This window comes from Hyla sarda, chromosome 6 (genome assembly GCF_029499605.1).
Source record: "Hyla sarda isolate aHylSar1 chromosome 6, aHylSar1.hap1, whole genome shotgun sequence".
Classification (NCBI taxonomy): domain Eukaryota; kingdom Metazoa; phylum Chordata; class Amphibia; order Anura; family Hylidae; genus Hyla; species Hyla sarda.
This window is the reverse complement of record NC_079194.1, coordinates 251,466,448-251,479,602: the sequence shown is the minus strand read 5'-3', so window position 1 is coordinate 251,479,602 and position 13,155 is coordinate 251,466,448. Positions and strand designations below refer to the sequence as shown.

The 13,155-nt window shown below is 39.7% G+C and overlaps 1 protein-coding gene across 5 annotated transcripts in view; it reads left to right on the top strand.

The window, feature by feature from the left end:
- The window catches only part of TSPAN4 (tetraspanin 4), a 719,066-nt gene that overhangs the window by 477,359 nt on the left and 228,552 nt on the right, over positions 1-13,155 (top strand). The gene's annotated exons all lie outside the window — the stretch shown is intronic.

Below are 13,155 nucleotides of genomic sequence, written 5' to 3'. Positions count from 1 at the left end.
TCCCCTGTGAACTGATCAACAGTCCCCTTTCCGAGCATTCACAATCACTAGATCATGTACTGCAAGGGGGCTGTCAACCAGGTCAAGGGTATGGGGCTGGGCTTGGACAGTGGAGACGACAGTGAGCACCTGTAGCGATTTACTTAGTAAAAATGTCTTTATTTGAGGTGAACCAAGATGAAAGGCTTATTTTAATAATGTTGTCCACACTGTAGTTAGTTTGTGCAAATATCTCCGGCAGACTCCCTTCAAATGGAATATTAAAAAATAGTTCAGTCCTCTTGGTAATCCCTAAAATGTAAACATATTGTATAAGGAGTTTATATTTAAATAAAAGGAGAGATAAGCTGATAGATGGCAAAATTGATAGGTCAATCTTCCTATGCCACAGGGTCCTTGCGACTTGATCAGTTTCAGATTCACTGCTATGACCGTTGACCATTTGTGAAATCAGGATGGAAATCTGCCCCATAAAGGTTTTTGCCTCCTGCTGGATCAACACATGGGTTTTAAAGGTTGAACGTAATAGACTCTTATCTTTTTTCAAGACTATGTAAGTATGTAGACCAGGGCTGCTTTTATGATGTAACCATTTCCTTGCTGTGCTGCTGTTTGTTTGTTTATTCCCTTTCAGCTCACATAGCACCGTGCAAACCCGAGAGAGAGAGGTTTTTTTTTTTCTATTTACCACCAATATTAAAGCAAGGGGTAATGGGGGGGGGGGGGGGGGGAGTTGATATTGTATGTGTGCTGATAACTTTGGTGTGCCAAGGCTGCTTTCTAGTTCCAGTCTGGCCCTGATAGAAGTGTACTGTAAATGATGCCCTAGAGCACAGTGCCAGTCTGTTCAGCCTAGGCACTTTCACCAGCACTATGTTATGTCATAGCAGTAAGCAGTAGGTGCTGTCCTTTAATTGGTCATAGGAGTAAGGGAAAGGAAATCCTGTGTGTGTAATGCTGGCAAACAGCACCGCTCTGGTCCTGCCCCCTAAATTGGAGAAAATGATGAATTGCAGTACTTCTTAGAGGGGACTCTCAGGAGCTCAGTAACTACAATAAGAGCACTAAAATCACCTTGTCATCACTCAGAAAGATGAATCTTATTAAAATAAAATGCAGTTTTTTAAATTCTTTAGAAGGCTACTTTAAATTGTCATCCATAGAGGTACAAGCAAACCACTGCTCCCAGACAGACACATCCACCAGATTCTTGCTCATGGTCAACAGCTCAGCATGGTGCTGCAGATTATAGAAAGCCTACCGTCATCAAACATGTACATCACTATACATCTCTACAGCTATGAAATAGTGTCCTTAGATCAGGCACCATTTTCCTACTGACTGTTCCCTTTTGATTCTGTAGTTACAGATGAGTGGTGGTTGGTAGTTAACTGTTATTCAGAAGGCTTCATGTTTTCTTCCCATTCTTCCCAATTCCAGTATGATCATACCTAGTGGTCAGGGCCTACGGGTTGTGTATTGTACAATCATTACATTGTGTCTGAAAATCAACAAGTGACATTTCCTTAGAGCATTTTAATGCTGCTGTATTTTCTTGTCTAGAGGTCTCTTGCTGGTAGCTGGCGATTATACATTATGTCTATGTTGTCATTGCTGTAGTGTTCAGGTCACAGTCAGTGATATAATGTTCTGTGTCTTTATAATGGGACAACACAGTTATGATTGACTTGTACATACTGGTTGTGTAATGCATTGTGTTTGTATTAGTAATCTTAATGTTTATCACTGGCATATTGTTATTTAAAGTGTACCTGTCAGATCCCACACAAAAAAAACTGTTATATGTTACTCAGTACCTCATCTTCATCATGTACATGTAATTTATATGTCTCTCTCACCAATATTTCACAAAAATAATAGCATATTACAGCTGTCCCTCTCTTGCCTGTGATGACTCCTCTCCCGCCCTCACTCTGCCTACAGCTTTTGCAAAACTACAACTCCCAGCATTCCAAGACATCCTTTGGCTGTTCAGGCATGCTTGGAGTTGTAGCTTTGCAACAGCTGGAGACACATGTTTGGTAAAACATGTGTTGCTGCAAGCTGTGTTCCTTCGGCCATCTTGTGTACATGACCCTTAGACACGCTTATGCTGCTGTGGGACTCATCAGCGTCCCAGGAGGTATGGGGACCCTTAGTAATGGGGTTTTCAAAGGCAGTTTTCTTGAAATGAAATGTGAAAAAAAAAAACAACTAAAAAAAAAAACTATTGTTTTGTCAAGTACAACATATAAAAAGTAATGTACAACATATAATTAGTTTTTATCCAGTTATGGTTAATAACTATCATAATATCACTATATCACTATATCACTATAATAGCTATCACTTTACAGCTGCAATAACATGACCTCCCTGTCTGGATAAAACTATGGACATTTGAGCAAAATCTGAAGAATGCCAACGAAAAAATTGTCCTTCCTATATGTAGGCTCAAGAGAATATATAGTATTGTAAATAAATGGGAGTTCACAAAAAACCAAAGCTAACAACATCAACACCTACTAGTGTGTAAAACATACCAACATGTGAAGCCTACCAATAAATGAACCAACTACAAAAATGCAGTAAAATATATTTTATTATAAACATTTTTTTTTAATTTTGAATAAATAAAAACAGAATATTTATATAGATATGCTTGGTAAATAAAAATAGATAAAAATAGAGGGGTACTGGGGTGAAAAGTCCTGTATAGATACATGTAAAAATACAATACAAGGGCCACAAATTGCTGCATAAAAAAGTGCAAGTGCTTAAAAAAGTGCTATCAAGAAAATATAGTCAAGGTGCAACAAAGTGCTATAGTGGATCACTATTGGTAAAGTGCATACATGCAGGAAATCAAAATACAAGTACATGGAATAGTGAGAAAAATAAAAATGCAAACAAGTAGGAAACAAAATATAGCAGCAGGGAATACCAGTAGCCAATGTCTGTGTTGAGAAAGCAGGACTCACCCCAGCCCCACAACTCTGACACGTTTCGCCAGGAGCGGCCTCCTGGATAAAGCCGCTTGCAAAACGCGTCAGAGTTATGGGGCTGGGGTGAGTCCTGCTTTCTCAACACAGACATTGGCTACTGGTATTACCTGTTGCTATATCTTGTTTCCTACTTGTTTGCATTTTTATTTTTCTCACTATTCCATGTACTTGTATTTAGATTTTCTGCATGTATGCACTTTACCAATAGTGATCCACTATAGCACTTTGTTGCACCTTGACTTTGTTTTCTTGATAGCACTTTTTTAAGCACTTGCACTTTTTTATGCATCAGTTTGTGGCCCTTGTATTGTATTTTTACGTGTATCTATATAGGATTTTTCACCCCAGTACCCCTCTATTTTTATTATGCAAGCATATCTTGCATAATTTGTTTTTATTTATTCTAAATTGGATACATTTTTACATAATAAAATGTATTTTACTGCATTTTTGTAGTTGGTTCCTTTATTGATGGGCTTTAAATGTTTGTATGTTTTACACACTAGTAGGTATTGTCAAAATCTGAAGAAGACAAATATGAGCTAAACTGAAAAGGGAACAGTATGACACCCATGCTTTAGTAAAATATAAAATTATATTCAAAGATCGGAACCATAGCATTCTGAAAACCATAGTCATTAGATTGATATATGTAAACTGTGCAACAGTTTCCAGTTTTGTCTAATACTTTAAAGTACAAGAAAATATGTTTTTCAGTCTGTCACATGGTTTGTAAATGACCAAACACAGCTACTTGCCATGTTCAGGCCATTAAAATTAATGGGGCCCTTGCCGGTCTAACCATTAACATGTCAGCACCCTATTCTGAGATTGTTTTTCAACATATCTATGCCTTGGAAGGCCAAAAAGCAATGTGAACATACCCTAAGGCTAAAGTTTCACATGCAGTTTCTAGAGCCAAGTCCAAGAGTAGATGCAAAAGAGTTCCTTTCTACTGTGCTTCTTTTTGGATCCTTTCCTGACTTTGGCTCATAAAACAGCTTGAAACACTGCCACGTAAATGTTAAGTGTGATTCCAACCTAAAAAAGCCTTCTTGGCACATGTAGGTCATGTGGTTGTCAGTGTGAAAAGAGGCATCAACCTACTCCCCTGTTGCCAGTGCAGAGTGTAAGTTATATAGTTGCAGAGGCTACATTTGATGCTGCATATGATGTACAGGATGGATGGAAAACGTAGTTCCTCTTGTGGCTTGGTGATCTGTATTTAACCAACAGCGATCATATTTTTGTTACTGTCTACAAACTGCCTTCTTTTATAAGAGTTGGCAATAGGCATGTTATATTTATTGTTTCTTACTTCTCTGTGCAAGTCCCCAAACAATACTTTACTCCGAGCACTCATCGATTCTTTCGAGCTGCACTGGGTTAAACCTCCTTTGCTTGCCTTGCAGCACCTGCATATTAAGACAAGACTCTTCTATCAGTAGAGAGGCAATTTAATCACTGACAACTGTTCAGAAGCTATTACGCACCCCCTCCCCGATCACACATCGTGCCTGTAAACCCAAGTGCATTGAATTAGGGGTCAAGATGTGGCATTTCATTAGCAAGCTCCTTTTCCTCTGAGCCCCAAAGAAACTACATTTCCAAAAGCTTCTTGCGCTCCTCTATCTGTTCATCACATCTCTTGCCTAAGGCGTCCCGTTAAACATACACAAATAAATAAAAATCTCTTTGCAGTCCCATTACACTGATCTATTGCCACTGTCACATTCCTATTGTTTTTTCCCTTCTTTATCTGGTGCATGAAAAATACATATATATATGTATTTTTTTTTTACCTTTAACAGATAGTTCTTATTATTCTCATATCCTCCTAAAACAGATAGGTCTTTTTATTCTCCCATCCTCCAGTAATTTTCGCTGTCAGACATTTGGGAAATGATTTGTATTTGGGAAGGAAGAAATCGAAATAAAGCCAAATGTGCAGAGAGCAGATGTCTCGCTGTCCTTAATGTGTATGTAATAAGATGGGAGACTGAGGCACGGAGCCCAGAGGATTGGTAAACTGTTGGTCTCGCTCCTCGCCACCTCTCCAATTTTTCACAAACTCTCCAACTTCAGAGTGCAATTTCCACCCATGTATTCTGGCCCTGGGGGAAATGCACAAAGAACTGTATTCACTCAAAGCTGTTGCATTTATAACATGGTGTGCACACCACTGGAATATCCAAGGTGCCTACTGAATTGGAGAATGCCTGATAAAATTCAGGTGATGGTGTTATTTGCCTTTAAAGATGTTCTATATCTAATTTATTTATAGAGAATCTCACAAGATGAGATTTAGAATGGTATAACTTGACTGCTGCCAAGCTCCCTTTCTGAAGCCAAAATGATGACTGTTCAGCTTTGAGTCATTTGGGACAGACTAGCAACTAAACATACATACTGAGAATTTACTCACACGTTGTGGTCAATTTGTGCAAATCCCTGACATGTGGATAGGCAGCTTTTTTAAATGGGGTTGTCATCTCTCTGGCAGATAGTAAGTCTTAGGTTACTCAGTCATTCTACCCAAGCTTAACCTGCTGAGGACAAAAAGGAGACAAGGTGGTTTAGCCCTACATTTCCCAGGATTTCTCAACACATGTTTTAGAGAACAAGTCCATTTTGATGTTTGTCCTGGATTAAAATTAGTATAGATTAGCAAAAAGCCTATTCTGTAGGATATTGATTGCTGTTCTACACTTAGCAGGTCCTGAATTTCTTTGCATGGCTAACGTGGAAAATAATTTATTTTTAATCAACTGGTGCCAGAAAGTTAAACAGATTTGTAAGTTACTTCTATTAAAAAAAAAATCTTAATCCTTCCAGTACTTATCAGCTGCTGTATACTACAGAGGAAGTTCTTTACTTTTTGAATATCTTTTCTGTCTGACCACAGTGCTCTCTGATGACACATTTGTCCATGTCAGGAACTGTCCAGGGCAGAAGCAAATTCCCATAGCAAACTTCTCCTGTTCTGGACAGTTCCTGATATGGAGAGAGGTGTCAGCAGAGAGCACTGTGGTGAGACAGAAAATAAACTTAGAAAGAAAAGAGCTTTCTCTGTAGTAAACAGCAGCTGATAAGTACTGGAAGGATTAAGATTTTTTAATAGAAGTCATTTACAAATCTGTTTAACTTTCTGGCACCAGTTGATTTAAAATAGTTGTTATCCACTGGAATACCCCTTTAAGGAAACATTGGTGTTGCAACTGTTGAATGAACAAAAGTTACCATGGGGCTTTGCATTATTTTTCACTTTTTTCTATAAAATGCAGCAAAAGTTTTTATTCTTTAGGCTGTTAGTTACTATTGTGTACTCATGCTACATACAGTATAAGAGTGACCCAGGTTTGCTAACACTATCATATTCTTAGGCAGCCCGGATTTTTCTTCCCCATGTGCATAACCTTACATTTATCAGTGTTGAACCTCATCTGCCACTTCCCAGCCTGAACTTCCAACCTATACAGATCCATTTGTAACAGTGCCTTGTCCTCTATAGTGTTTTACCGCTTTACAGAGCTTAGTATCAGCTGCAAAGGTTGCTACTTTACTATTCAACCCCTCTACACGGTATTTAATGAATATATTAAATAGTACAGGACCCAAGACGGACCCCTGTGGTTCCCCACTAGTAACAGTCACCCAATCAGAATAAGTACCATTAATAACAAACCTCTGTTTCCTATCTCTGAGCCAGTTACTTACCTACTTACACACATTCTCCCCCAGCCCAAACATTCTCATTTTATGCACCAACCTTTTATGTGGAACCGTATCAAATGCTTTGGAAAAATCCAGATATATGACATCCAGCGATTGCCCCTGGTCCAGTCTGGAGCTCACCTCCTCATAAAAGCTGATCAGGTTAGTTTGATAGGACCAATCCCTCATAAAGCCATGCTGATATGGGGTCATACATTTATTTTTATCAATGTACTCCAAAATAGCATCTCTTAGAAAACCTTCAAACAATTTACATACAACGGAGGTTAAACGAACAGGTCTGTAATTCCCGGGGTCACCTTATGACCCCTTTTTAAATATTGGCACCACATTTGCCATGCGCCAGTCCTGGGGAAAAGTTCCTGTTCCTATAGAGTCCCTAAATATTAAAAATAGGGTTCTGTCTATTATCATGACCTCAGATCATGACCTCCTGTCTGCCTGGTACAGAAGCCTGTTCCAGCCTGTGGATCACACAGGCTGTACTCTGTGAAGCTATTCAGGTCATACTGTGCTGCAGTATAAATGTATTGCAGCATAGTATAACCTGTAAAAAGTGTAAAAAATTGAATAAAAATTTCTTCAATAAAAGTATGAAGCGTAAAAAAAAAGCCCCTTTCCCAATAAAAGCCCTATATTATCACTGAAAGAGATCAAAAATACAAATCCTATGCATAATAGATAATGACGTGTGCTATAAAATTATAATGTAAATTATCTTGCACAGTGAATGCTGGGGGGGGGGGAAATGTGGTACAATTTGGTACAAATGGCGAAATAAAAATGATCAATAGGTAGCACGTAACGCTAAAATGATACCAATAAAAAGTACAGCTCAGCCCGCAAAAAATAAGCCCTCACTCAATGGTGTTGGATGAAAAATAAAAAAGTTACGGCTGTTGAGAATTTTGCTCAGAAAAGGAAAAAGAACATAGAAAGCTATATAAAATGGGTATCGTCATAATCCTACTGACCCACAGAATAAACATAACATCACTTTTACCACACAGTGTACTCCATAGAAAAAAAGGGGTTAAAGGGGTACTCCGGTGAAAACCTTTTTTCTTTTAAATCAACTGGTGGCAGAAAGTCAAACAGATTTGTAAATTACTTCTATTAAAAAATCTTAATCCTTCCTGTCCTTATTAGCTGCTGAATACTACAGAGGAAATTCTTTTCTTTTTGGAATGCTCTCTGATGACATCACGAGCACAGTTCTCTCTGCTGACGTTATTATAATAATAATAATAATAATAACGCTTTATTTATTGTTGTCCTTAGTGGAATTTGAACCCAAGTCCCCAGCACTGCAAGGCAGCAGTGCTAACCACTGAGCCACCATGCTGCCCTTAGCATACATCTGCTGTGCATGGTTGCTTAATTGGACAGAGATGTCAGCAGAGAGCACTGTGCTCGTGATGTCATCAGTGTTCCAAAAAGAAAGGAATTTCCTCTGTAGCATTCAGCAGCTAATAAGTACTGGAAGGATTAAGATTTTTTAATAGAAGTAATTTACAAATATGTTTAACTTTCTGCCACCAGTTGATTTAAAAGAAAAAAGGTTTTCACCGGAGTACCCCTTTAAGGATGAGTCTGCATGAGCAGCCGAGCTGTGTTCTTAGATTAGTTGGTAATGGCTTTAAAGGGTACCTCTCATCAAATAAACTTTTGATATATTTTAGATTAATGAATGTTGAATAACTTTCCAATAGCATGTTAATGAAAAATATGCTTCTTTCTATTGTTTTTTTCCCGATCAGTCCTGTCAGCAAGCATTTCTGACTCATGCTGGAGTCCTAAACACTCAGAGCTACCAGCCTGCTTTGTTCACAGCCAAACAGGCTGTGAACAAAGCAGGCTGGCAGCTCTGAGTGTTCTCCTTTGTGATCAAAGCAGACTGGCAGCTCGTAGTGTTTAGGACTCCAGCATGAGTCTGAAATGCTTGCTGCCAGGACTGGTAGGGAGACCCCTAGTGGTCATTTCTTCAAAGTGGAAAATTAAATAGAAAGAAGCATATTTTTTAATAACATGCAATTGTAAAGTTATTCTGCATACATTAATCTATAATATATCAAAAGTGTTTTTGATGAGAGGTACCCTTTAAAAAATAAACCGATAAGTATAATATTGCTGCGGCCTCTTTTTTGTTAGGCAAAACAAAAAAAAACTAAAAAGTTTTCTAATGCAGTACCTGATGCAGTTAATAAACCCATAAAACCGCCTAAAATTCAACTGCTCAGTGGGAACACAGTCTCACAATCTATGATTGACTTTAAACAGTCCACTTGTCTATCAGAACAGGGCCAGCCCTAAAATTGGTCTCGCTGGGTCTATTGGACCCAGGCAGAACCTTCACATTGGATTTTTGACCCCTTCCTTTGAAACAATGATGGACCTAGTCCGTCATGGTGCCACTCAGGGTGTATGGAGCAGGCTCCTGACTTGAGCCTGCTCCATACCCGGTGACCCAGAGCTGTTTTCAGTAGTTGGGGGCTGCCGCTAATAGCCAGCATGCGTCGATCGCCACATACGCCTATTAACCCCTTAGATCGCCACTGTTCTGCCTTCCTTGTTTGCTTTTATTAATAGATCTCTCCATATACCCAAACAGGAAGAGATCTAACAATCAAAGCTGATAGGGTGGGGAGAAGCCACTGGGGACCTACCAAATGACTTGTGGATCAGGGAAGTAATGACAGGTTCCCTGTGTCAGGATCATGCTTCCTACACCGGTTTGGGCAGCATTAAACTGGTGACTGGTGTTTAAAGAGAACCTGTCACTAGTTTTATGTTGCTCAGACTGCAAGCAGCATAAAAATACCCCTGGGACCTTGGTAACTAGTCCTTGAAGCAGGTACTGGCAGCTGATTCCCATCCGGATGGCTTGAGTAACACATCTCTCCCTAACAATGTTTAGGAGGAGAAGCTGCAAACTTCTGAATGTCTGGAATTGCACTGTTTGGGCAGCATAATTCTGATGACAGGTGCCATGGGCACTGACAGATTCAAAACTTGTTATTACTCATAAAAATTAAAGACCTTTTGTAATATGATTGTTTCCAAAGTTTAGAATATTTAATTTAAAAAAACAGCTACTGAAAATTCCACCACTAGGGGTCCCCGTACCTACTGGGACATTAACTAGTCCTGCAACAGCATCAGGCTTGTCCATGAGTCACGGACAAGGCTGCATGAGGAGACCAATCACCTCCCACCACCGCAAGGGAGGGACACACCCCCTTCACCTGAGTGGCTTTCTAACACTGTGAGCTAATGAGAAGAGGGAGTATTATAATAAATATTGGTGAAAGAGGCTTAAAAATTTGATGTACATGGTCAGGATTAGGTCTTGAGTAATGTATTTTTATGTACACATTAAGATTTATTGAGATAAAAATAATCTTTATTATTGATTTTTTGTGTTTCTGATTATTCCCTTATGGATGTTTAATAGAAACATTCAGAATTTAGTATGCATTATGTGTATCATTTATTGTGGCTGTATAGGTCATTCCTGTTTTTTCCTGGCTTGTATCTTAGTTACCAGGTTAGTTTGTCCGTATTCCTAAAGGTGTAATAAATAGATCTGTTTTCTGTAGCATTGTTTACTGTATATGCGTAAGTGAATTATTAAAAAATGTTGCACAAACTCCTACTGTTTGCAGAAATGTTTGCACAAAAATGTATCTGAAGCCCAAATTTTGCACAATTTTGCCACTCTGCACTGGTGTAGGGAATGATACATTTTCCAAAAAGTGTGTTCAGTAGTCCTAGGAATATTTAAGGAATATTTTCTCTGTTTTTTATTTATCAATTGTATCAGTCTCTGTCCCCAGTTAAAGGGGTACTCCGCCCCTAGAGTTCGCGAGTTCGCTCTGTGCGTAATGACGGGCGATACAGGGGACGGAGCAGCGTGACGTCATGCCCTCCGCCCCTCGTGACATCACTGCCTGCCCTCTTAATGCAAGTCTATGGCAGGGGGCGTGACGACCGCCACGCCCCCTCCCATAGACTTGAATTGAGGGGGCGGGCCGTGACGTCACAAGGGACGGAGCCGTGACATAACGTTGCTCCAGCCCTTGTATTGCCCGTCATTACATGCAGAGCAAACTCGCTCTGTGCAGTAATGATAGCGGGGTGCCGCAGCGGCGGTCAGACATCTTATCCCCTATCCTTTGGATAGGGGATAAGATGTCTAGGGGCGGAGTACCCCTTTAAGCTCACAGTCCAATTTCTTTGTCTAAAACAGAAAAACAGACTTCATATGAAGTCCTGGATTTGCACGTTTCCCAAGGGTCCTTTAAAACGTACCAGGCTCCACAAGACTCCAATTAAACTTTTTTTTGTTTTGTATTTATTTATTTATTTTTTAATCTCTATTTTTGTTTTTATTTCTTAACATCACAATTTTTATATATAGTCGGGCAGTGATACAATTTGTTAATGTATTAATATAGACAGTTGACCTGAAAATTGTATGCTTCACCTTTTCCTCACTTTTTTACATGTGCATGTATGTGCTTTAATGGCATTTAAAGGGCATGCTGTTACGGTAATGTGCTGGGAGGGTGAAGTGTGGGAGGTTTGTGTGTGTGTGTGTGTGTATATGTATTCTTGTCTTTAAACTGTTTCCTTCAGGTGTCATAACACCACTTCACCAGCGCAGCAGATGAAAAGAGATCTGTCTCTCTGCAGCCTGGCAGTGACATTATAAATCAAGAAATGTTTGCTTAGGAACAGGCTTTTTCCTTGCAGATAAAAGGAGACACTTGGAGGATAAAATAGCAAAAGGTTTCTTTTAACTCATTCCCTACAAGTGTGCATTACTGGATTAGAACTAGGCTTGGGGACAGAAGTTCCAGAGGGACTCTTCTTCATTGTACATTATTTAGATGAAAGAGGGCAATTGCTCTGATTTTCTACTTCCAATAAATATTTGGATCTAGTATCTCGGACTAACTGGATATAGCTATGAATAGGGTTGTAGACAGTCAATGTAAACAATGACGTTCTAATTCGCTGACAACAAATTAGATACCTTGAAAATGGTAAAAACTTGAAACTATTTGTATATTACTAAATCTTTCAAAAGATATTAACCCCCTCCATGGTAAACAAATATTTATAATTCTCTCCATTTAAGGAGGCAGGGCTAAAGCTGGGCTATTTACATAGTACAGTACTACATGGTATGTAGAAGGAGAAGGTGTTATTGAGACACTGGGATTGCAAAGTAATATCTGAGAACTGATGCTGAGGAGTGAAAGGAGAAAGCAGTGCATACTGGGAATTGTAGTACTGAGCAACTGCTTAGCAAGAAATGACAACCAGGTAGTTCAGACTAAGACCACAAAACAAGTAGATTTATGGTGGGTATAGAACTGGGGCAGACATGTGAGCAATGCTTTATGCATCTGCAGCGTTTTTATTTTTTCTGATGTCATAGTACCCCTTTAAGTTCTCTCTGTTATCTCCCATAGTGTACGGATGGCTGAAAGCAACAGCCTAATTATCCAAAACAATTAAAGGGGTATTCCGGGATCTAAGCTTTTATATAAAATGATAAAATGTCTGATCTCGGGGGGGACCTCGGCTGGGACCCCCCGCCATCTCCCTGCAGCACCCGCATTGTATGCAGGGCTCTGTCTCTGTCTCTGTCAGCAACTTCCCGATTTCCAAGACTGGAGACGTAACATAACGTCACGCCCCCTCCGTGATGTCACGCCATGCCTCCTCCATTCATGTCTATGGGAGGGGGCGTGACAGCCATTACGCCCCCTCCCATAGACATGAATGGGAGGGGATAAAAGCTTAGAACCTGGAAAACGCCTTTAAGTAGAATTCAGCACTTCAGTGTCAGGTAAAATCTTATTTGTCTTTCTTGTAGGGAACATACAAACATTACATTGACATGGATAAAAGCTTCCAAAGTCTGTATGATTTCAGCATTTAAATGGGCACTGTCAGTTACAAAAACGTTTTATATGTTGTACATCTTGGCAAAACATTAATCTTTGTAATATACTTCATGAGAGCATTTTATTTCCTTTTTATAGAAACCATGGGCTAGAACTCTGATGGGACAGAAGAGGGCGCAGAGGAGTGCTATCAGACAGGAGAGAGCATAGGGGAGTGCTATCAGACAGGAGAGAGCACAGAGGAGTGCTATCAGACAGAACAGAGCACAGAGGAGTGCTATCAGACAGGAGAGAGCACAGAGGAGTGCTATCAGACAGGAGAGAGCACAGAGGAGTGCTATCACACAGGAGAGAGCACAGAGGAGTCCTATCAGACAGGAGAGAGCACAGAGGAGTGCTATCAGACAGGAGAGAGCACAGAGGAGTGCTGTCAGACAGGAGAAAGCACAGAGAAGTGCTATCAGATAGGAGAGAGAACAGATGAGTACTATCAGATA